At 35.8% G+C, this 25,932-nt stretch overlaps 1 protein-coding gene and 1 long non-coding RNA gene across 4 annotated transcripts in view; one reads left to right on the forward strand and one right to left on the reverse strand.

Moving 5' to 3' along the window:
• The window catches only part of LOC149778558 (uncharacterized), a 55,753-nt gene extending 32,493 nt beyond the window's left edge, over window positions 1–23,260 (reverse strand). Inside the window, exons 1-3 of one of the 3 annotated variants that reach the window (XR_016415524.1) lie at window positions 23,124–23,260; window positions 19,918–20,338; window positions 17,904–18,030 (exon numbers count right to left, since the gene is read on the reverse strand). This is a non-coding gene — a long non-coding RNA (uncharacterized LOC149778558). Of the gene's footprint in view, window positions 1–16,786; window positions 18,031–19,917; window positions 20,339–22,831; window positions 22,906–23,123 lie in introns of those variants that run through there. The other 2 variants (XR_016415522.1, XR_016415523.1) reach the window with 2 other exon arrangements.
• Window positions 23,261–23,736: 476 nt separating this feature from the next.
• Window positions 23,737–25,932, forward strand: part of LOC149778559 (uncharacterized) — an 83,323-nt gene continuing 81,127 nt past the window's right edge. The window contains exon 1 of the mRNA XM_089939460.1: window positions 23,737–23,873. The gene's annotated coding sequence lies outside the window, so the exon portion shown is untranslated. The remainder of the gene's footprint in view (window positions 23,874–25,932) is intronic.

Below are 25,932 nucleotides of genomic sequence, written 5' to 3' on the forward strand. Positions count from 1 at the left end.
GCATACACACTGCATCACAGTCTATTACAGCGCGTTAACACTTCCGCTTTTGATAAAATCAAAAATTGTCAGTACAGGTAGGTGTTATTTTTCACGGTTAATGTTTAGAATTAAAATCCAGTTCATAACTTAAATTCAGCTGCAAATTGTTAACTGTCTGTGAACAGTTACCTATATGATAATTTCTGAAACATATACTAGTAGATTAGGACCGTGACGCAAGCAGTAGCGGGGTTGATTCTCATTCCGGCAGAGTCAACAAGCAGCGGTTCGAGTCTCGTAACAGTCATATTGTCGACAGTACCGATTAATAGGGTTTATAATTGGGGGCTGCAACCGAAGTCGTTCATGTACATCTCTCTCCAACGTCAAATCGTGGGGGGGGGGTTTTCGCCCCTGGGATTTGATCTTGGGGGGTATGTACATGAATGCATTACACAGACAGCCTTCTGAATACTCGAACATTTTCACTTTCGCTTAGAGAATTCGCTGGAGGTATGATTGTGACGCGCCCCCAAAATAAACAGTAGCCGTGGATGCATAAGCTCTAAGTCACATGGGCCCCCACAAAAACAAAACATTCAGAAAGAATGCGGCCAAAAAGAAACGATCATGAGGATGCCAATAAGGCCATAAGAAAGGTCTCTGTAATACAAAAGTCTCAAGACAAAAGACAAAAGTCTGAAAGGACATCGTGGAGACATTTAGGCCAGTGCAGAGGGCTAATGAAAATGATAACCGCTCATCATAGCTACAGTTTATTTTTGGTCTAAAATATTTTTCTTTTAAATATATAATATCGGTATATATATAATAATATGAATTACGAAAGTATCAATGAGGTAATTGTTGCTATTAAAAAATTAGAACATGGCGGAATTAATATATCTGATGAATTAAACCCTGAAAAAAATCCTTTCTGATTTTGAAACACCGCATGAGGCTAAATGCGAAGGGCGGTATATTTTGTCGGCTCAGTACAGATTTATCAAAAAGATTCAGACGGCTATGTATCAATCGCTAGCTACGGTAGAAGAAGCACAAATAATTGAATTTGTTTCGTTGTCTCGTGCAATTGAAAAAATTAGATCACAAATTAGATCACAAGAATACGAATTAAACAAATAAGTAATACTCGCGTAAGGCAACTAAAAGACATTATGTCAGATTGTGAAACGATCGATAGTTAGACCCCTTGATTACATCAAGGATCTGACTAGTATCAATCTAATAGTTAGATAATATTTCCTTTAGTCGATCAGATTTAATGCAAGAGTGCGCGTAATTTAGAATCTGATCTCTACCACACGTGACCATAGAAATATGTTCTCGCTTTAGTTTATCCAGCTGTGTTTGTGTCAATAAAAAACCTCGTTACCGTATACATCAATAACCAAATCAACTGGGCCGACTAGAAACTGTGTAAACACTTTTTTGATGTAGTTTTCAAGTACTTGCTTGTCGTGAAGGAAAACCTTCACGTGTTGGTACATTATATAAAATCAGGGCCTGTCAGTAAAAAATAAATATTTTTGTGCACTTGCAGATTTCATTATTTTTTTATTTTCGTTTGTGCACGATTTTGACTAGTAATTACTTTCTGAATCGTGCAAAATGTAACATCCACCTGAGAAAATCTAATCGTAGATTTTTAGGATCGAAAATCATTAGGATTTCACAAGTAAATTAATATTTACTATTTCATTCCTCAAATCCAGAAGGTGGCCTGATTGGTCTGTTAGTTTGAAATTTATTCTTGATAACAGTGGATTATGACACCGCAGATACACTGGATTGATCGTCTCTTGCACAATCAGAAATCCAGGTGGTTCTTTCGGGGTGAACGAGTAAAGAGCAAATCCTTGCTGGGCTTGATTTGATACTGTCGTGTCTGTGCTGTACCTGCCGTCAATGACATCACACACAAGATTGACCGCGACCACAGGGGTTATATTTACCATTTCCGGGGAAACATATCGTCCTGTCCCTTCGGTGTCATTGTTGTGTCGGAGAATAGTTGCCGGTGGTAGTGTCTTTTTGTACTGTGCGAGTATATCAGTGAAGAACTCATCAATGATATCACTGATTTCTTTTAGTTCGTCTGCGTTATACCCAGGAAGTTTAAAATTCGGTGGATCTGCTTCTGTTATCTTATATGCATCTAAAAATTGTTGTTTAGAGCGATTTATTTTGTCAGTGGAATCAATTATTGCCTGAATTGCTCCCTGGTTAAAATATTCCATGTCGGATGCGACTTGATTTAATATTTCTATTCGAGTGATGATCTCGCTGCGTGAACTTGTTATATCAAAGAGACGTTCTTTGAAGTGGTGCCGTAGTCGCTATAGTCGTGTTTCATGTTCTCGATTAATAATTCTAAAGAATTCAATAAATCGAGATAGGTGAATAATTGGTAGGACTATATATCCTCCTGTGGGAGATCTTTCAGTAATAAACTGCCACGTCATATAATCCTTACTAGAGAAGCCAAACTCACTACCCAACATTTCGTTTTTTATTCTAAGTAAAACTGGTTTGTATGACGGGGCAACTTCGTAGTATGATTGATTGCTAGTTGTATAATCAGACTTGTTGGCTTCTGGTAACGACGGTGGTGTCGGTGGTGGGATTTCAGGCCATCCTAACACTGTTCTAATCGAACTCTGATATATATCCACGGTGTAGTCAGGAGTGCTTATCTCAATTGCAGAATACAGCGTTGGTTCATGAACAGTTATTGATATTTTGGATTCTTCCCGGTGATATTTTGTATTCGACGTTGTAATTCCTCATTGATTTCTTCGATTTGATAAGACCCGGTTGGTATCCCAATGATGTTCCAGTCGGGTGTACCATCGGGTCGGTTTTTATTTGCAAACACCAACGAATAATTTGCTGGTAATCCAGCAAATGATTTTGATCTGATATTTGGCCAACTGTGGTATACTCGTCATTGTGCTAGTGCAATCACTGTTAAAGAAATCGCAGTTGAAAAATTAATACTGAATTCAGGTTTAATTGAGCTTACACTTATCACTGAAGTTCTCTTGGGGCCTATTATTTCGGCTATATGTTGAAGTAATTTTGTCATTATTGATTTTTGTTGTTTTTAAATGGTGAGACTCAGACTGCTTGCAGTCTGCGTATGTGTTTGCCATTAACGCTAATTCGAAATCTGATATCATTGTATCGTCGAGGCTTGATGATATCAGCGACGATAATTTTGAGTAGTGCGGACGTGGCTGTGTTTAGCCGCGTGAGATAATCGTGTAGGTTTGTGCTCATGCACGTTGATATCTTTTCTGTGATTATATTAAAAACGCCTGCGATTGCCGCTGATGATGAAACGCATATTTTTACCGCGATTGCAGTTGTTACTGGTGTCAGCGCTGATAACACTACTCCGGTGGATGCAACTAACGCGGATACCCAGAATACTATAGCATCCAGGACGATTACACGTCGCTTGTATTTTTTTTACTTTTGTTGTGTATGTGTCAATGATGGTTTTTAACTCTGACTGCCATTCACGTACTTGATCGTATCTATATTGTTGCGCATCTAATGTTGTTGTTGATGCTGACAATGCCATTTATTATCTTACGCAGTAACCAATTCAGGTGTTTCAGTTCCAAACACCACCAGGAAGATGTTGCGGTTAATTTCTTATCAGCTGCTTCCAGGATAAATGTTTCTTCGGTCCCGCTATTTAATATGATAGTCACAACCCCGGAAAACATGTCAGTGGAATGTCGCTAGGGATATGTTGTAAATATCTCAAACACTGCAGAGGAGAACACAGACAGTCTATACACACCAGTGAATGTTGCGATATATCTGATAGTATTATTTTGTTTTGACCATGTTGCAAATCCCGATGACAGTGTATACGATATTGATAATGTGCCCGGGAGTTACTCCAGGTGGGATTTTAAACAAACTGGTTTTATTAACGATCTCAGGAATCCCACTTACGATATCTTGCTGTGTTTATTTGATTGTGTCAATATTGGTTTTGATATCAGAAAGTTTTATGTCAACGGTCAATGGGGTAACAAAGAATTTATCTATGGCCTCGTCGGTTTTTTGATAATTTCTGCGAAATCTTGCGAAAGCGCCTACGTGAACATCATACTCGGCCCGCAGCGTGGATAATTTACTGTCTACACTGTCGACATATAATTTGTTTGCGGTGTCGTTGTCGAATTTTGGAGTTGTTACAGCTACTATTTTGTTTACGTTCATGTTGAGTTCACCTGTCATTGTGTCACCGGTATTTTTTTAAGCGGTTGGCAACTTTCTGTATGATTTCATCTCTGATGGTTGTAAACGATATACTTGAGTCTCTGATTTTTCCGCTGTCAGTAAGCACATGGATGTTATCCGGGGCACCTCCAAGAACCCTGCGAACTATGTCATTCCATTTGATATTGCTGGTTTTTAGCTTGCCATATCGGTCCTGAAAAATAACAATTTCATCTGGGTTTATCCCGGATAACGTTAAAAGATTGTCGATTTCATCTTTGGTCGCATATTTTGGTAAATCCACATCACCGCGCTTTTTTGTCTTTGTTTCGATGAGAGATCTTCCGTAAATATCAACCATTATTGTTTAGGGATTGTTTAAATCGGCCCGCGGTATACTCGTGCACGACTTTGTGAAGCGGTTTGGTTGATTTTGATAACGCGTCAAGCACATTAGTTACTTCACGGCCGCATATTGGTGGATCGGTTAGTGTTTGTGTTGGCAGCGTTGAATACCAAACTGGAATGGGAGTGGGAGTACTTTGTACGTATTTTAGAAATTCAACTGGCGGTGCTAACCCGTAGGAATCGAAATAGATAATTTCACGTGGATCGATCGCGTAGGCAACCCATTCCAGAGAGTTCGCTGTTATCGAGATTAATAATTCCAGTTTCTGGATTACTCGGTTGTCTCGGTAAATCGTCTCGCATGAAAACACCTCTGAAATTTTTTATATTTAATTATTTAGCGGCATCGAGCAAATCAAAATTTGACATCGGTAAAACACTCTGCATTTTCAGCAGCGTTTGGGGTACTATGAGGGCGGTGGTCCTGGAAGTCTTAGGCAGCTCCGTACCATGGGGAGGGGGAGTTCCTGGGAGTCTTAGACCCGCTCATTTTGTTTTGTATCCAGATCCGGTGCTTTCTTTAAAGCCATTCCAGCAGCTGTTCCAACAGCACCTAACGCGGCTGCTTTTGCGACAACTGCGGTATCAGCAGCTATCAACGCTAGTATTGCTGCGAGGAGTGGAAATATACCACCGGTTTTAATCATGTCGCTGATGGCTTTTGGAGTAAAACTAAGTTGAACACCAGTGATTGCTTGCTTTGCTTTATTTAAATGTTTTAGTTGGGTTTTAGTCAGCGATAATTTGTTTCTACCGCCGCTAGTAATTTGATCTCGTTTAAGTGTTATCTTTGCTCCATATGCGCTCGCGTTTTTCGATTGTAATATCTTCGCCTGACCAGGAGTCAGTGACATTGACGTGACTGTATGTCATTTTTATAATTAATGAGACTGATCTAATTTGTCTACATGTTTTCCACTGGTGCATCAATAACTCTCATTCGCCCACCAACACCTTCAATTATCATTGATTTGTCGCTGAGTATGACCGAGATTGCTCTGTAAGTATCAGCTGAATTTACGATAGCTCTGAAGTGTATATAAACGACAGACTGCTTAACTAAATCAAGATGTTCCAGCGAAAAGTAATAAATCGGGTACAGCGTTGTAAAATCCAGTTGTGATATTTGTAAACCAGTATCTATGTTTTGATCGCGTCCCATGAATGTCATCAAGCGAGATATGCACGTGCTACTTGATTATTTTCAAAATTCAACATTATATCCTCAGATGGTTCTTGATGCCCGTTTATTCTTAAAGATAATTCTGAGACGTTAAGATTGTCAAATATCATTGGATTTGCTTCTTGATTGTTTAATCATCCAGCCAGTTTTAGAGCAACAAAGACATGTCTCGGTGCACAAACACCCTGCTGTGATGATATATGCCAAGTGAATAAACTGTTGACAGGATTTTGATTACTGTCGGTAGTTACCGTTAACCACGACAATATTGATTTACCGCCTTGATCCATAAAAGAAAGTAGACGCTGTTCCTCAGCGATTGATGGTGACATTACCGGCATCCATAACGCAAGCTTAGGTAATACTACTTTAACAGCAGCAGCGCCGGCTTCTCGCCAGATAGCATCATCATCATCATCACCTTTTCGATGAAGAACAACTGTGTGTTTGGCTCCAAAAATGACCTTTCTGACATTTCTGCAAAATCCAAAGATGTGGGATAGTGGAATTGCGCACGAAAATCTTCTACGAACACCTTTTAATATTGATTTACGTGTACTAAAACCTAAATTGTAATCTGGATTTGTTCCTATTACTGCAGGTGTCTCTCCGGTACCAGCTGCGTTTCTCACATTACCCATGACCACATAAATATGATCAGGATTGTTAAAATTATCCTTGGCAAACATCATAGTCGGGCCAGCTGATCTAATATAATCATCTGAATATCTTGCTAGGCCTATAATCGTTGTAGCAATGTCAACATTATCCTGGATTGTCTCAATTTCTTTTCCATCAATCATATAGGCGGCACTTTTAAATAACGCCATGATCCCATTGTTAACAAATCCAACTCTGACATCAGCTCCGTATGGTACATTAAGGAGGGTGTTTGTTACAAGTTCACCTGTGACTTCAATAAATGCTTCAGCGGGCAAGAAATACCTACTTGTATCCTGAACTCGTAATTCAATTCGTCCATGTTGATTTGGCGATATTGCTTCATAAGAATAATACTGATAATCACGCACTGACTCATCCTTGAGTACTGGTGCACCCATGTTAAACGCTGGGTCAGATACACGTTTAAACATTTTATTATAATTTGTTATCTTCTAAAACGAAGACCACTTCCCGATATAAAACTTGTATTTATTTGTTCAGCCCCTTGATTCATCAACGCTGCTAGGTTTTGATTTGCAGCTTGATTTATTACTTTGCTGATATCTGCGGGCATCACTTCGGTGCTTGGCAATTTGACCGGTGGTGATAGTCTACCTATTAATCGTGCTAGTCTGTCCTTGATTGCCAAGAACGCTCTACTGGCAACGTTACCAATAGCGCCAGTAGCTTTATCACGAACAACGCCAATAGCTTTCATTGATAATTGTTTTGCGATCGGTACTGCTTGGGGAGCTTTCCTCGCGAATAATACCCGAACAACATCACCGAATCCATCCCCATAAGGCATCCTGTATACTGGCAATCGCGAATTTACCACCCTAACCACAACTGGTCTACGATGAGAATTGTGTACGATCATTTTATTTAATTTTGTACGATCATTTTATTTATGTATTTATCTAACAACTAGTCACTGTGGTAGTCATCAACGAGCTCATTAATAAACTCTCGGTAAATATTGATATGCATGATGCCACCTTGAAATAATCACCGACAGATATCAGTTGCTTCATTAATTATTTCCGGTGAGTTATTTCCAGCTCGCTTTCCTCCTATGAGAACTTCTAGCCGTTGCACATCATTGAAGATACTGTTAGGACACGGAATAAGACCACTTCAAATACAGTGCCAGTAGCGCCAGGGTCAGGCTCATCTTCCTCTTCATCTGGATAATACAACTCTCCCTTCGCTTGTTGCTGGGGAAAAGGTTGTGGTTGTTGTTTGTTTTGTCGTTTTGTTGTTTTTTTTTTCGTTGCTGGGGAGAAGGCTGTGGTTGTTTTTGCTGTTGCCGGGGGGAAGGTTGTTGTTGTTTTTTCTGTTGCTGAGGGGGAGGTTGTGGTTGTTGTATTCGATCAAAATAATGATCTATTGTGTTAGAAAATGCAATAAATCTAGTATCACTGTTTCTAGCCTGATCAGTATCAGAGTATATACGAAATATCCACCTGTACCAGGCTTCACGACCTATAGCATCATCAGCATACAGGGATTTTAAAACCTTACCTCGTTGATTATAACTTAGCACGGCAAACTCAGCTAAACCATCTATGGTTGGAACCGCCTTTATGGATTTAATACCTATTTCGGTAAATTTATCGTTTATATCAACCCTACCCCTGGCTTGTTCTGTTTCTGTTTCTGGTGTGCGATCTATTATATCACGGACTTCAGCACGAATTTCGCTGATACCATTACGTATTTCTTTGTCGACGGGTCGAGGTTGAGCTGCAGCTATATCAATTGGAAGATCTCGTAAAATCTTTTTTGTTTTTTTAGTTCTCGCTGTTATTTTTTTCAGTCTGCTCAGCGGTCTGTTTTAATATTGGAAGAATACCTTTTTTTCTTTCCTCGCCCTCAATATCTCCCAGTAAAGCTCTTTCAGTGACCGCCGCAGCTTTTTCAGTAGCTGTTGTAACGGGTTTAAATAATTGTTCTGTACCTGTAGCATATTCAACTTGTGCTTGTTTCCGCGCTTGTAATTTCTGTCTTACAGAACCTCTCACAGGAAGAAATCTTTTGATTGCTTCTAGTCACTCTCGAGCTAATCTAGTTGTATATGCTTTTCCAATGTTGGCCATTATTGATAACATAAATTTTTAATTCATAGCAGCAGAAAGGGCGACGACAACGAGTTGGTTCATTTTTTGTAAATCGTATTCGCACACTTGGTCGTTTTCCAAAGAAAAATAGCACAACTAACTCGGAGAGAGCTCTCAGAGATACTCTTTTCAGGCCCTAAAAGAAGTTAGCTGTTTATTTTCGTGTTGTTAATCCTTTTTTGTGGAGGGCTTATTTCGACATTTGGAACCTTCTAAAGTGTGTAGGGTTCGCCCTCCCTGCTGCTGGAGATTTGCTCCAGTAAAGAGGTAAGTTTCCTGACAAGACTCGTCGTAATGTAATTCGTTTATATAGAATTTGCTCTATATGTATACTAGCTGTGACAGAGGTACTTAGGTTTTCGCTGCAGGCAATTTGCACATGCAGCATTGGTTGAGTTTCAGTATTTCGAAATAACTAGAGCCGAAAAAATATACCACCCTCGGCTTACGCTGTACGCGGCAACGAAACCCGAGTACATTTTTGATCACATATACATATTGATATAACTCGTACACAATTCCGTGACAGTGACATTAAATAGTGTATCATTAGCAGTGTAAGTCATTATCCTGGATGTTCTGTTGTGAGTATGAAATATTTAATCTTATGTATATTTAATTTGCACAGTTTTTGTTTTATTTTATAAATTCAATATGTAATGGATAATTGTATTTTGGACTTGACCTTGTCAAAAATCAAGTTAATTTTCTACCCTACTTGAATCATTGATTTTAGTTTTGTTAACAACGTATTTATCTCAATCTGAGTCCAGAACATTGAAAATGCCTCCTGAAATGCCAGGTCTACCTGTTATTTGCCAATTTTATAATATAATTTTAGTAACAGACCTTCTAATTATATGTATGATTTTTATCTCGTTACAATTTGGAACCTTTCCAGAAATAAACATTTCATTAGGTAATAGTTTATATGTAGAAAATGTTGTGTCCTGAAGTTAAGCAGAGGACTATAAAAGCTTGTTTATATAAAACATATCCATATGAGAGCACAATCGGCTGTATTATTGTTGTCTAATGATTCATTTGGGCTGGAATTTATTTATTCAAATTATTTACATAAAGTGCTTCTTCTCTGGAAATACAAAGTGCTCAAAAATACCATTCTTGGAAATAAAGACCTGGAAGTAAAATCAAATAAGGACGTATTCTTGTATTATACAATTGTGATTCAACAAAAGACTTGGCACATCACTTCAACACAGACCATCACAGGCACATCAGCAGTTCCAGCGTTGGATTTATTTTGGAATAGTTTATTCAGAACTTTAATCAGGGCTTGTCTTAGAAATTCTAGAATCATTTGGGATTGAATGCATAATACTTCAAGTTCTTTAAAACAATTCACTTTGTATTTTAGGGAAATAAATTACTTGTTGACTATACAAAACTTGTTACTTTTCGCTCTTTTTTGTTACTTTGTTTAATATCATATGATCATAATAATACTATATCATTACGTATATAATGTAACAGTCACTATCCTGCATGGTATGTTCTGAGTGTGGACTATTCAGTGATGTAACATTACGTATATAGTGTAAAAACAGTTTATTTAGAACTTTAATAATTAGAAATTGTGGTAGATATTCAAGGATTATTTGGAATTGTATTCGCAATACTGTAAGTTATTTTTATTTGTATCATCTTCTATTCTAGGAGAATAAATTATTTAGCTAAATTTTACATAAAAAGAGTCGAAATAGAGAATTGGAGGCTAGTCCTTTGCATATAAATTTCTCTATAATATTTTAAAAAGCTCAGTTTTCAAAATTTAAATTCACTTTATTTTGGAATTTTCTAAGTCCCATGCATTATTTCACGAATTAGAAATCTATAGTGAACCCAGCAAGTTTTTACAATTTCATCTAAAGTGGATAAATTTATTTCAAATCGTACCAAGGATTGGTTAGACTCCTTGAAAAAGGGTGAATTGCTACAGTTTGTCAGAAAGCTTGATCTTTCTGATGTAAATACTTCTTTAACGAATCAAGAAATAAAAATATTTTAGTCCAATACTTGGTGGAAAAGAATGTTCTGGATCAGAATGCTTTGGATTTGTTTAGTGAGTCTCCATCTGGCTCTAACTTTAAAGTAAAGGCAATGAAATTAAATTACAAGATGGAAATAGAGTGAAGAAAGCTCAAGTTTCAGAAAGAAGAAAGAGAATGATGGATCCCTTTCACGATATATTTTCGAAAGAGTTGCCATTCCTGATCACTAAAAGTCAAAACGAGGCTATCACTGCTGGGGAATGTTCTCTATATTGACTAGGAAGTTGAAATCGACGTTGGAAAGTCTGAATAATATCATGACATCATGTACATGTACTTAGATTATCGATAAACAAGAGTCTTCAAAATATATTGCACTAACATAATAATAATAATAATAATAATAATAATAATAATAATAAACCTATTCCCCAATGTTTATGAAAAAATAAATAACACGGAGCAAAGCAAATGAAAAATATCTCATAGAAATTGGTTTTATACTAAATGTTTGCCATGGAATGTAGTTTTATCTTTATCTGCACCAAACTAATTTAAACAAGTTATTTTTATGTTTTAATTATATTTGTCAAATTATGCTTAGAGGTATATACAGTTTAGCTATCAAAGCTTGCTCAGTGGTACGCAGTTTATATAAACTGAAACTAAAATCAGTGGAAAAACAATCATTATCCTTGCAGATTCAGAAGGTAGCAGCCCCATCCCCACCTGACCATTTCTGTTAAACTTAAACTTTAAATAATTCTCTTATTCCAATTAGACTAATATCAATTTTAATCTTTAATGAAATCTACTAATCTCTGACCAATGGACTAATGCAAGTTTCAAATTCTGAAAACGCCTACATATATGTTTTCAGAATCCTGTATGATGGATCTAAGTCTGACAATTGTCTAAACAATTTTAATTTAGTATTGGTATTTTAAATTAAAATAACATTTTTCTATAGTCTTTTTTATTATAATATAATAAAAACTTTGTTATGTTTTTGGTATTGTAGTTTAAACTAATATTATCCTGTAGTTTTGGTATCTTAATTCAACAAAAAAAATTCTATAGTTTTGGTACTGCAGTTTAAAATAACACTGTTCTACAGTTTTTGGTATTTTAATTATAATAACATTATTCTGTAGTTTTGGTATTTTGATATAAAGTAACATTATGTTGTTTTATTATTTTAATGAAAATAACATTCTAATTTTGTTACTGCAAGGCATACTTTTCCTGCAAATTAGGGTGTAGGTAAGCGATATTAGCATGGCAGTCTGTCCGTTGACACTACCGATAATCAGATTTAAATTTTCTTTTAGTTGTTTGATGGTTAAACACTAAATCATCTATGCTGCAATATATATACTTCTCATGTTCTCCCAGCATTGTGCAACTCATTTTGGAATTTCATGATTTTACAGGATAACCTGAGAGCATTACTTTCAGGTATTGTGAAAATGGTCGATTTCAGTTGCAGAAAGAAGAAAGACATATGCGATGAGAGAGAGAGAGAGAGAGAGAGAGAGAGAGAGAGAGAGAAATAAAGATGCAGAGAAAAATTGAAAAGGAAGAAAGGAACTTTCAATTTAGATCAAAATAATTAGAGCTTGATAGTGAAAAGCATATCCCCACTGTACACACAAGTTCAGGTTATAATACTACATAGAATATTAGGTTAGTACCCCTTTTAAGGAAAAAAGATGTAGATAAGTATTTTAATCCCTTTTTAAACAATGCTGAAATGGCCAAGAGAGCAATGGACTCTGTTATTACAATGTACACTTTTTGACAAAGATCGTGACATCTACACTTCCCTGTAAGGACATCAAAGTGCCAATTATGATCTGTTCAAGGAATGTATCTTGAAGGGTTATGAATTGGTACCTGATGCTTATCAACAAAACGTTAGGAACTATAAAAAAAGAAAATGGACAAACCCAGGTCGAATTTTTAAGAGAAAAAGAGCGGTTATTTGATACTAAGCTAAGAATGTTGGTCAAAAATCAGAGACAACTCATATTAGTGGGAGAGTTCAAGAATTGTGTCCATAGCGGACTTAATTGATGAGTAAAAGGTCAAAACTTAAAAAAATGTTGCCTGTACAGCTGACGAGTATTTGTTAGATCGTAAAGTTTCTTTTGTTAGCAAGTCTTCGATTCAGCAGTTGTCTGGTTTTAAAAAAAAAAAAACTATTTCAGTCTAATACGAGGATTTACAAATTTCAAACTGGCACAACTTTTAGGAATCAAGTTTCAGATAAGACGCATCAGAAGTCCTTATCTCTTCCAACGTGTACCTATTGCAAGAAGAAAGAGCATGTTATTTCTGATTGCTAAAAATTAAAAAATAAGCAACAGAATTAAGACAGACCTATTCCACTTGCTATTATTTCAAAGAGGTCAAGGTCACTGTGATATACTGAAAGGGATATATTATCTGGGCCAAACAAACCCCAATTTGATTTTATCATGGCAATTTATGAAACATTCATGTCGAAAGGTTGTATATCACTCATGGGTGATTCTGCCAATCCTATCCCTATTAAAATGTTGTAGGACACGTGGGCTTCTCTGAATCTTTTATTATCAGGTACTTTGCCTTTTTCTGAGAAGTCTTCTTCTAATGAAAGTGGTCTTTTTCAAGGAGCAGATTGTGGTTTTGTTAATGTTCCTCCCCATTGTGTATATTTGTCATCAGGCATAGTCACCGGACCCCTGACAGTGGGAACAGTGTCGTCTTTACCCATTGAGGGTTTTCATTTATAACTAGGCAATGACCTAGCTGGAGATAAGGTTGCGGTTAATCCACTTGTAACTGACCAGCTTGTTTGGATCTGAAAGTTGAACTTATTGAAAATCCTTGATTTATACCCAACTTGTACAGTTATCAGAGCAATGGCAGAGAAACCTCTGGAGAAGGATACTGATCAGGAAATTATTCATTTAGCTGATACATGTATGCTTTTGATGAAGTCACATTTTCTCATTGTTTGGATCAATCAAAAAATATTGATCCTCTTTAAACACTACTCATTCTCTTCATTATAATAATGGTGACAAATGACACTTGTCGTCAAATAGGAAAAAGGTCCTGAGAACTGTTTCAGAGGACTATGAATAAAATGAGCTTGAGTTGGCAAGACTGCACACAAAGGAAAGAGATAGGGAACATGAATATACATTAGCAATGGAGAGGATGAGGATCAAAGCCAAGTCATGAAGGGGGGAAGATGTGAATGAACATTCAGGTCCCACACGTAGGCGATCTGAAGACAGATAACTCCATGTTCAATGACAAGGATGAAATAATTTAGATAGAAATCATCAACACAAACAAAATTTTTGTTGAATAAAGGTAGTAATATTAATTACGAAAAAAGATATGCACATCCTGTTACCAAAAAGTATTAATATTAGTACCCCAGCTTCATGGAAGTCGAGGCTACAACAATGTAGCTAGTCAATAATATAAACTCCAATACATTAAAAAACCCTCAAATATATTCAAATAAAGTTGCTTATTTCAATTATCTATTGTTGTATATGAATTATAGGAGTATCTGAGTGACTGAAATATAATATTGTGCTATTTAGTGGCAAATAAATTATGTCAAATTTGTTTTAAAATGATGTTCGAACAGAACCAGAAGTTTGATGGTAATAATTTTATCATAAAGGTAATGGATATTGTAAGGATTATGAAAAAAGGAAATGCACATATTGTAACAATGCTTTACAGCTGCAAATCAGACTAGGTGGAAAATTTAAAAACTTCTTCAAGCATTATTTAAGTTTCACATTTTGTTAAATTAAAACATGTTCACAGATAAACTAGTACTATAATGCCCTTTAAAGGTGGTTTGTGGTAGTTTGTGATAAATACATCTACCCACTCCATAGTATATATTTTGTAGATTGGCATGTACTAAATTTTGCGATGTCTGTCATCATTTTAAGTCGGAATATTTATGATATGGGGTGCAAACAAATATAGGCCAGTAGAAGAATTTGTGGTATTCCCCAAGAGAATGACATTGGACAATACAAATTTTCTTTAATATTCTAAATTTTTGTGACTAATAGACTGCCAGAGTAAAAATAAAGAAAGATTGTCATTTAATATAAAATCACTGTGTTCTAGAAGAAACATGTTGACCTGTCCCGCAAAAGACACAGGATCAAATCTACTCACCACATTTTAATTTTTATAGTATATACTTTGTTATCTTGAACTGCAAAAGAACTACATTCCTCATATTTACAGTGTGAATGTACATTTTAAGCATAATGCTTTGTTACTTTTAATTCAGACCATAACAAACCCACCATCTTATATTCTTCTATTAAATTTTTTATTCATGTAAGAGCATATTGATCTCATTATATGGTGGAATTATCGGTTTCACCACAACAATTTGAACTGTCATGTACAGTTACTATTTGTAGAACACGCCCTGCACTGCTAACTTAGCGAGTAATTATCTTGTGTAATTCTTTATAACAACCCAAAGATTTAAATATGTTCATACTCCCTGTGTCTTTCTTTAACTATTCCTTTCCAGAGTTGTCCTATTTAATTATTCATTTGATCTTTATGGGCAACATTTGATCCTTCTGTGAGAACACATACACCATTAGTTAGCTGTCATGCGAGTGCACTTGATTCAATCGATCACTTTAAATATTTTACTTACACTGAATTCAGCTGAATGGCAATGCACAAATTTAACAGAATCCCCATATTCTTTGACCATTGCTTAGGACTATAATACTCACAGGGTGAATTACAATGGGGGCAGGGGAGCATTACATCATTAATTTAATCGTTTGTCTATATGGTGGTAAACAACCTAGGTTAAAAGAAAGACTAAATATGAATGAAAGAAGCAGCATAGCGGAAGTACCCATAATGTCAATATTACAAACTCTCTAAGAAATTCATCGATCTGGCAAAGACAGCACTGTTTTAGGGTTCACCACCTTAATTCTGACCATGATATAATAACAATATTATGTAATATAAGGAAGAATTTGATGGCAAAGTTACAAGTAACTTGTAAAAAGAGTGATTTGTATTTTCTTTATTACACATGTACTTGTACATTTTACTTTTAACATTGATTAGCAACCATGCAGGCTGTTGCACAACCAAATTAGGTTGAGGGTCCATCAAAGCTGTGAACCTTACACCCAGGTATATAGTAAAATTTGAATATCCACACCATTTATAAGATTTGTAAAGATGACACATGCATGAACATTCTTCATTGAAATTTATATTCAAAGTACAGTAATGTGTATTTTTCATCCATTATTATTATATCCATGACAAGGAACAACCTAATACTGTAAAGTGTAATGCATTCTCTATTTCTGTACAACTATTAAACATGAACTTTATTAATTAATAAAATATTTTTCTTGCTGAACATAAACTGTCCCTGTCATAGTTATCATTCTGGTTACTTGAGTACAATCGAACTGAGTCAAACCCCATGTGATTTTGTCCTGGTTCTTCACCTTTGAAACCCCAATAACAATGCATTCGCTCACTCACCAAAACAGTATTAAAGAATTCCAAAGAGTCAGGCAGCTGGCATTACAATATGTATATTCATGTATGTATATGTATATATATATATATATATAATTGATAATGGGGATAGGGCACAGTAACTTTCAGTAATAAATAAACATAACTCCGGATAATCTACATTTTACTGCACTTGATGACAAGCATAAAATCTAATTTTTCATTGGCTACTGACTCTGCAAAATGTAAACACGGAAAATTAAGGGTCACTAAAAGGGACTGACACTATACTGACTAATAAGAAAATAATAGAAATCCCAATAAGTCTGTGTCTACTGTGCTTGTAATCATTTTCACTGCCAGGTATCAAAACCATCTCAGATATTCATGAGAAATGCAAACATACCAAGTTAAAAATAATATTCTTGTATGTTTCAGTTAACATGTTTACAACATTTTGTGTTATGCTTTTGATACTGTGCCTGATTTCATTGTATGGAAGATCAAAGAACTGATCTCAGATGCTGTCACGACATATTCCTACAAGCTAATTTTCGTCAAATCTATAATCATGAATTTTTGAAGAAATTAAAAGTTATTGAACTCAAAGAAACATGTAAACCAATTTATTTTCTATGTGAATTGATAAACACAAGAATTATGCCCTCTACCTTAAAAATTAAGGTAGTGGCAAAAGACAAAAAATATCCAGTGAGGCCTTCAGAATTTACATTCAAGAATGACAGGTGGAAAAAAGGCACAGAAACTTTCGGCAACTTGGAATAGAACACGATCACAAAAACCATAGTTATTCTAATAGACACCCCGGGGCAGTGCAATTTCCAAAGGGGTAATGTCCTTTATTAGAGTACTATTAGTATTAGTACTTGTTGTCCTAAAACTCAAAAATAGACCTCAGCAACAAGCCAGTAACGTACCAATTATATTTAACACCTGATCAAATGCTGTAACTTTCCACTAGCTTTAAATGATTTCATTTATTTGTAAATACCATAATAGATATATATGGATCTGTAAGTCTTGATGAGGTATGAATTTCCTTTTTCATGGAAAAAAAGGGGGAGGCATTTATTATATTAGAACAACTATGGGAGTTACAATTTATAAATGGTTTATTTGCTATAATTTACTTCACAAGCCAAAGATCCAAAATTATCATATAGCCCAACGGCAATCAGACAATGTCACAATTCATCTTTAAATTTCTCAAATGTCAGCTTCATCAAATTTCAGTTCATAAACCCATAAATGCCTGGTGCTATTAATTACACAGTGAAAGACAATTAACAACATTTTTTTTGAGCAATCTCAAAATTGTAGTAAATAAAACATGTCAGTGTGGTCTTCAATGACACTTTGCAGCACCTTATAGACTATATACAGAGACCATTATATTTGGTTAAGGACAAGCCCTGGAAGACCCTGGGAAGATTATTAGCTACCAATGTGAAGCTAGTGGCAAACTTTCTTACATACCAAAGCTAAGTCAGGCGAAGACCTAAACCCACATATACAGAGGCGAGATGTGAGTTTTACATAAAGGCAAGTACCTTAGACCACTTGGCTACACGTGGCCCCATACGACATGCCAAAAGTAATTGTGCATATTGTGCATGCTGAAGTATGTAAACAGTAAACATGAAACACTGATTGGCACTTATTTCCTGGATTCATGAACACAACTAAATAAAGGGATAGTCATCATACCTAAGTATCAAAGAAGTGGATAAAGCTGATACATATCAACCGGTACAGCTGACTCCTGATGAAATCCATCATGCTCTTGCAGCTAGAGATACCACTGTAGCAAGTGTGCTATCCATGACCTTGAGGTCTGCAAGAAAAAAAAACAAAGAAAACTTTTAGAAGGATTTTCTTTCGCTGTTCCCATATGTCAGCTTGATACTTAAAAGACTAGTGATAATGCAGGCATTAATTTAAAAATATCGAATTTGTTTGCTGATTTTTAACTCAACATTCATGATGTTCCATCAGCATGCAGTATTATTCATAAATGAATGGGACTGTACATATTTATTGTGGAAATAAGGGAAACATTTTGACTTTCTAAGATAGATATATTAGGCTGGTGCAAGACACAGTAGATCTTGTGCTACTCCTTTTCTTCTGAAATATATATCTGAATGATTCTGTACCTTTCTAAAGTTTGGACCCCAAATAAAGTTGTAGATGTGCTTTATCTAACCTAATCATACAATGCCATCAAACTGCTGCTATTCAGCAGTGTTTAACTGGTGGCATATATTTAATATGCCAATATAACTTTTTTCTGTAAAGATCATAAACTCTGTGGATTTAAGAACTGCAGCAAGTGTAGATACAAATATGAAGGCATGGCATTAAATTAACTTTTATTACATTATGAAAATAAAGAAAGCATGCACTGTAAATGTGAGAAACAGAATAACCGAGAAACAAATAATTCAATTAAAACACCTTGTATCAAATTGTAAAGCTTTAAGTAATTCATAATTGGAAGGAGTATGAAGTGACACAACTCTGACATTGGGTTAGCTCCCTTTGTTTATTATGTTTAACTAATATAAAATCTGGGCAAAATGTGTGTTAAGAATAGCTTGATATGTCAGATTCAAGCAAATATGTAAAGAGAAAATGATTTTGGCAAGACAGAAATAATAACACAATTTTTTCAGGTCACACTGGACAGTTTTTGAGTGAATGGTGAAGAGACTAAGACAGATTACATAAAATTATAATGTTTTTATTATATATTAAAGACAAACAAAAACATACCAATGATTTTTTACAGAAAAAATGCTTGTAAGATTATAATTAAGGTATTCAGGTTAATTCCTTGTACAACTAATAGCTTTTATACTGAAACAACACTGCCCTGACCACACTTTAATACTGTTAATTTCTGACAGTCAAGGGGTGTTTTCATTTTTCTCCTCTGACAAGGTGGTTTAAACAAATAATATGGGCCCTATGTTTGCTTCAGTCACCTTAAGCACCTTATGAAGCAGAAATTCTCCAGTCCTGAAGCACCACTTTTTGTATTGCAGAGGCAGATTTAATACCTACTTATGTATCCTGGCATATTATCATTTAATGAGTATGTGTTCAAAGTACATTGGTGGTGATGGTGCTGGAGGAATAGTGAAGTGAGTTTAACTAAGGCTGCAATTCTTTTAATGAAACCACTGCTCACTTTGCTAAGGAAACTAAACTGGTAGGTCCACCAAAATTGGCATTCATTGGCTACCATTGGTCTTCATCCAAGTGAAATGGTGGACCACAATGGCAATACTTTACATGAGCAAAATGGATCATTTAAAAATTCTGGGGAAATAAAGTGTTCACGATTCATGAAAATGTGAACCTAATCTTTACTGTTTGCATGATTTTGCCCACAAAGATTCAAACAACTTTTGCACTAAATGTTCAATCATGGGGAGATTTTCACAATCTAGAAACAATGATGAAACATCATTATTGTACAATGCATACAACATACCAACCAAAATGTCTATAATGAAATTAAAACTTACTGAATATCACAAATTAATTCACTAGGTACTACGAATGTTTGAAACTCCAACTTTACCTACATGCTTACATAACAATTTACATCATTAGCTTTCACATGTCAAAACTTGTTTTTCGTCATTAATTCACACTATACATAATTAGGTCCAAAGTCATATCGAAGAGACACAAGTATTTCACAGTTACTTACACTCAGCCCTTAATATCTGATTGATGTCAAATACATCAGCTGTGAGTTTCCTGCAGTCAGCTTGACCAAACATCACACATCTTGAAATCTAAAACCAACACTGCACAGTCACCATCATAAATGAAACTCTCTGGGAATGGTTTCTTGCATTCAACTTGCACTGGGATAGACAAATAAAACAGTATCGTCCTTGTTGACAAACATATTGGTTCATATGATGTTGGACATGTGTTCCAACCTGTATGAAACAATCCCTCATGCACGGCAGAAAATTTATTTAGGTCAATGCACTTCCCATTTTAAGTGACTGCACTTCGCATTCAAACAGGTTCCCAAAGACAAGTATCTGGTTTCTTTGGTGATATCTATTACATCATGACAATGTTCTGTAATAATGCCCCTTTCTTCCTTCTGCTATTTTCTGCAAGAAAAAAATGTACATACATATTTCAAATTCATGAAATTTGAATATCTTGAATCTTGAATTTGGCATCAAGTTTTTATCATCTTGTACAAAATAATGACATTCTTGTTGATACCTATATTTGTAAATCAAGGAAAGAAATCTACCATTAATACAGAAGCTTAGGCTCAGTGTATATTTAAATTCAAAGTTTATAGCAACTATATAATCCAAGAAACTTGTACCTAACAAAATCAAAGCAACGTAGAACCTGTCTTGCAATACCATCCCTTCTGCCAACATAATGGTCTCTCAAGATAATGATATTCCCTCTTTCTCTCTCTCTCATGCACACAGACCCTGGGAAAAACGTTGGCTTCTAATTTGTCAAATCATTAAAAATATATGGTTTCTTGCCCCAACTTTTAGGGGCTTAAAACTGTCATTTTTTTTTAATCCCCACCAATTTAACAGCTAAAAACACGAAACATAAAAATGTAAACATCACCTGTTCACCTGGTTGTAGCATGATAAGAATGGGCTATGCATATAGCGACATAATTGAAACGAATAACAGCAATGAAAACAATGATTCTTGTAGGGTTTAACACCATTTTTCAGCACAGGATAAATGTCGGCCAGTATAAATGGTGAAGGAAGAATCTGGAAAAACCCCGGAAAGAACCACCAACTCACGAAAAGCTACTGGCAAGCTTTCTCACATACCCACACTGGCCAAACCCCGAGACTCGAACCCATGAAGGCAGAGGTGAGATGGCAGTAATCCATAATGGTGAGTGCTTTAGACCACTCGGCCAGTTGGGGACCCCTGAAACAATGAACTAAATCATCTAAATCTAGATTTAAGAGTTTCCAAAACTAAGACATACACAGTGTAGTGGTATGAACTGGAAGGAAAAGGGAGTCCCTGGGACTAAAGTTTATGGACTCAAATGGGATTTTAACATCAGGCTGCCAGTTTATTAAAAATCTAAACACTGAGTGTTTTAGCAAAACTGAATGTGTCCTTACGCCTGAAAATAAATACAAATATTTTTTCATCTCCTACATAATGTGCATACTAGAGATTACCAAACCCATTTTAAAATAATGTCTTTAACCTTCGAAATCCAGAAAATCTGCCAAACTTATTTTGAAGAATACTCAATGTATGTTGAAACATGTTTGCCTATATTTCAACTTCTTTATTTGCTTCTGCCTAAGCTTAGGAGTGAAATATAATCCCATGCATTTACACCCAGATACAGTTTGGATTTATTTACCCTTAGAGAGTAATACCATTTATTTTACAATGCAACAATCTACCAATTCTGATTACAATGTTTTATTTAAATTAGCACACATTCTACAATTTTCACAAATTGTCTCCAAATTTATAACCTGCCTTTGTAAAGAACCAACTGTATCAGCAGTCTGCAACATTATCAGTACACAACACTGCAATAATGTCTGACATTTCTTGTGCAGCAAAAATAACATTTAGGCACTTTTGCTGGAGGTCTAACACTGAATCAGTCTATAAAGTCATTGAACAGAGGTGCCTTAATATGCAGCACTCTCTGGTGCCAATATCACATGTCAAGAATTCTTCATGTTGCCCTTTCATCTGCTCAAATGAAAACTGATTCTTGTACATCAAGTCTAGAACTTTAAACAACTTTCCACTGATATCTTTATTGATCAATGAAGTCAGTGATATTATTACATGATCAATAGTCAAGGGTCACAAGCCTTGAAAAGTCCACAAAAATAGTAAAAACAGTCTCCTTTTTGACTCAGTGGCCTCTGCAGAATCCCACAGAGCTACTTCAGCTTTATTTTTCGCTTTGCACCAATTCATAAAATTGTACAAATTCTAGTAGCAATTTTATTCATGATAGCAATGAGAGATACAATCCTGTAATGGTTATCTGAAGAGCTTGTTTTCGTAATAAGAACATAATGCTTTCTCCCCACTGTTTAGGGAAGTGTCTGGGTCAATAAAGACATATGCTTTGGAGGTGCTTCGCATTAAGAGGTTAGTGTTAGGACTGGTCAGCCTGGTGTCAGGATAATGTGACTGGGTGGGATATCTTGCTACATGTCTGCAGCATGATGCCCTAGTGTTAGACATCACTTTAAACTGCCACACTAGAGACATTGTAGCAATATGACTGGACAATCATTCAAGCTACATTAAAAGTCCAAATCACACACACACACATTATTTTCTCATATCTAGTAAGTTATGCCCAAAATATGTTATTTTGTCCTGATGGAAATAGTTCGAACAAAGAGGTACCATACACAGTTACCAACCCCTCAACAAAGTTTTTACAGCAGAGAGCAGTACGTTGAAAATGTAAGGTGGTATACTGAGCCTAATATATAAAATTTACATACAAACAATGCAATTGAAAATAATAACAAATGTGGCTGACAAGGCTCAACAAAATTTCAAATCTTCTTATGGGTGCAACATTGTAGCTCATACCGTTGCTTGCAATTTACCTATCATAGTAAATACGGATCAATTCACGACGCTGACCGTTTCCCTGTGATAAAACCGGATATTGAGAAATGTCCACGCATACTGAAAGGTAAATTGTAAACAACGTTACGAACCTGTGAGGTACAAGTGACAGTTTTATGCCACATCCACCCACAGGGGCTCGTTACAAAGAAAATTAGGAGTATCCGTCAATGAATCGAGGACTGAGGGTCTAACCTGAAACAAGATATTGTGAATGGCAGTACATAGAAAAAGAAGTGTATGCACCCCCAACTCTTAATTTATACCTACATGTTTCACGTCAGAAGGTAACTTCTGATTCTTAAAAGCATTGTGTACTAAAGAGCATGATGAAATTCAAAGTGGTTGCCATCCAATCCGTTTTTGAGATTGACTACTTGCCATCAACCCACTAGTCTACTGCTATGGGTGGCTAGCTCTTCTTTGTAGCCAAAGTTTGGTATTTGACTGCATGCTTGTAGCGAAGTAACTATGCAAGGGCGGGAGAGGGGGTGGGGTGGGGTATGCGCCTTATATTAATTTCAAAAACAACACAACCTCCAAACACATAAATCATAAACATATTCATATCTTTAATTATTAAACAATAATAGCTGACTAAGTCACATTACAGCCTTTAGTTCCGAAAATTCGACACGGAATTTACGAAACTAGTCTTGCTACCTAACACAGCGTATATAAGGTGGATATGTATTACTTTTGAGGTTTGGATGCAAGAGTATTCTTCTTTTTGAATGAATTGTTTGTTTTTATTGATGGTGACTTTTGCAATTAAATAGTTTGCAGTATATGCACGCTCAATTGTTTGTATATCGTAATTGGAAATTCCACTCGACCTAAATCATAAGTGTGTCCCGTACTTACCAATGGTGTTTCCACGAGCGTTATTAATAGCAGTAAATGGTGAACTTTGAATTTTTGGAAGAAAATTTTCTTACGTTAGAGATTAATTGATCAAAGAGAGCTTGCAATATTGGTCATTGGATTACATTGTTAAAACTGAAAGCTTGCAGTGTCCAGGTAAGCTAAACTGAAAGCTTATAGTATCCACGTAGGCCAAACTCAACTCTCTCTCTCTCTCTCTCTCTCTCTCTCTCACACACACACACACACACACACACACACGCGACGGTAATTAATTGTTGAAAATGTAATCCAGTCTTCCATAAGTTGCAAACAAAAGGCTATTATGCACATGAAGAGAAAAGTTAGAAAACAATTTCAACCGTAGTCTTTCAAGAAAGATGTCAGTCCTTCAAGATAAAAAAAGTATTAAAGCATTTATATATATATATATATATATATATATATATATATATATATATATATATATATATATATAACATTATCACGTACTCTTCGGGGTATCTTTGACATAAATGTTCATGTTCCGAAAAAAATAAAATATTCTAAGCTTATAAATCACGTAACTTCCAGTTTTGAAACAAATGCCCGTGCATAATTGATAACTTAAAATCGTGTCCATTTTTATTTTGTAAAGTTGGATGCAAAATTTAGGCATAAACATATGTTCTACACTTTATAATTATCTGCACGTCATCAGAGATTCCGCAAGGATTTTATATAAAGGGGGCAACTACACCCTCGTCACCAAAATAAGGAGGGAGTAAGAAAGGACGGTGGTTGTGCCGTCAAAATTAAATATGCATATAACACTCAAATATCCATCTCTGTTTCCTTCCTGCTCCTCTCTGTTAAAGTTCTTTTGAAATCAAAATCCTCAAAAGATCTCTCCTCTAGTTGTATAAGCATTAGTCTGTTGTTTGTCCCTGAGCTTAATTTGTTCCTTATCTGTATGAGGATATTAGTATGTGCTGAGATTACAGCTTGCTGTCGGAAAGGACATATGCATAGCTCGATTAGCCAACATGAACAAGTTGGAAAACTGTTCTTATCAAAGTTTATCGCTGTTAAGTACAATTTTCCACAGCTTATAGGTACTGTTTCTTATATATCTCTGCGCAAAATATGAATTTTTGCTAGCATGGACTCTGCAAAACTTTTTTGGTTCGTCCTCTGCTGACTATTATGCACATATTTCTAATCTGTTGTTGCTTTGGGTTTAACGCCAATTCCTAACGCAAGAGAGCCTATATACGTGGCTGCAAGTGTAACTAGTGGAGGAAGACACAGGGAAAACCCTGGTAAGAACCAAAGGACCCACTGTAAGCTGCTGGCAAGCTTCCTCACATACCCACATGGTACGTTCCACATTGCTATATTGAAATTTTAAGTCAATCACTACCATAATCTGATTGTTCAGACAGGTGTATTATGATTATAAAAAAAAATAGTATCCAAATACTGCACACATGAGAAGGACAAAATATATATAGTCATGGCAGGGATTACTTAAAACTTTTCAAAACCAGCTGTAAAATATAATGCTTGGGCGGAGAGTAAAAATCTGTTTTAAAATGCAGTTTTGGCCCGAGGAGTATCACCTGATAGACCTGCTAGTTTCTCACAGAGGCCGCATAATGGGTGTCGGCGGGGGAGGAGCCCCCCCCCCCCCCCCCCCCGGATTTTTTGTTTACAAATCCATTGTGCGGTCTTTGCATCGTCCACTTGATTTTGACTCCCCTCCCCCACCCAGGGAAAATGCATGCGGACGCCCGTGGGTCACATTAATACATAACTCTAGTTACAATACGGCGTAGTGCCCTTAAGTATAGATTTTGTCCCGAATTGATGCGTCGTAGAGACCTTAAGTATATTTTTTTGTTAAGGATTAAAACGGAAAATCAAATGAATAAAGATGATATTCTTCTTGTCTGTCCTCAAACTCGTTGGAAAACATAAACTTCCCTTAAGACAGACGGGATATCCTAAATTTGATGACTACCAGGCCCTGACAATGACTGTAAATCTCTCTCTCTCTCTCTCTCTCTCTCTCTCTCTCAGACACCGTTTATGGATAATAATAAATCAGTTTCTCATCCAAAGATTTAAATTGCAATGATAAATAAATAAATAAAATAAATATGGTTATACAAATCATGAAAATGGATGGCTATTGAGAGAGAGAGAGTGGTCTTTCATACAATGTATCAGTCAA

The sequence above is a fragment of the Sinohyriopsis cumingii genome, chromosome 17, assembly GCF_028554795.1.
Source record: "Sinohyriopsis cumingii isolate HCF-2022 chromosome 17, ASM2855479v2, whole genome shotgun sequence".
In the NCBI taxonomy this organism is placed as follows: Eukaryota; Metazoa; Mollusca; class Bivalvia; order Unionida; family Unionidae; genus Sinohyriopsis; species Sinohyriopsis cumingii.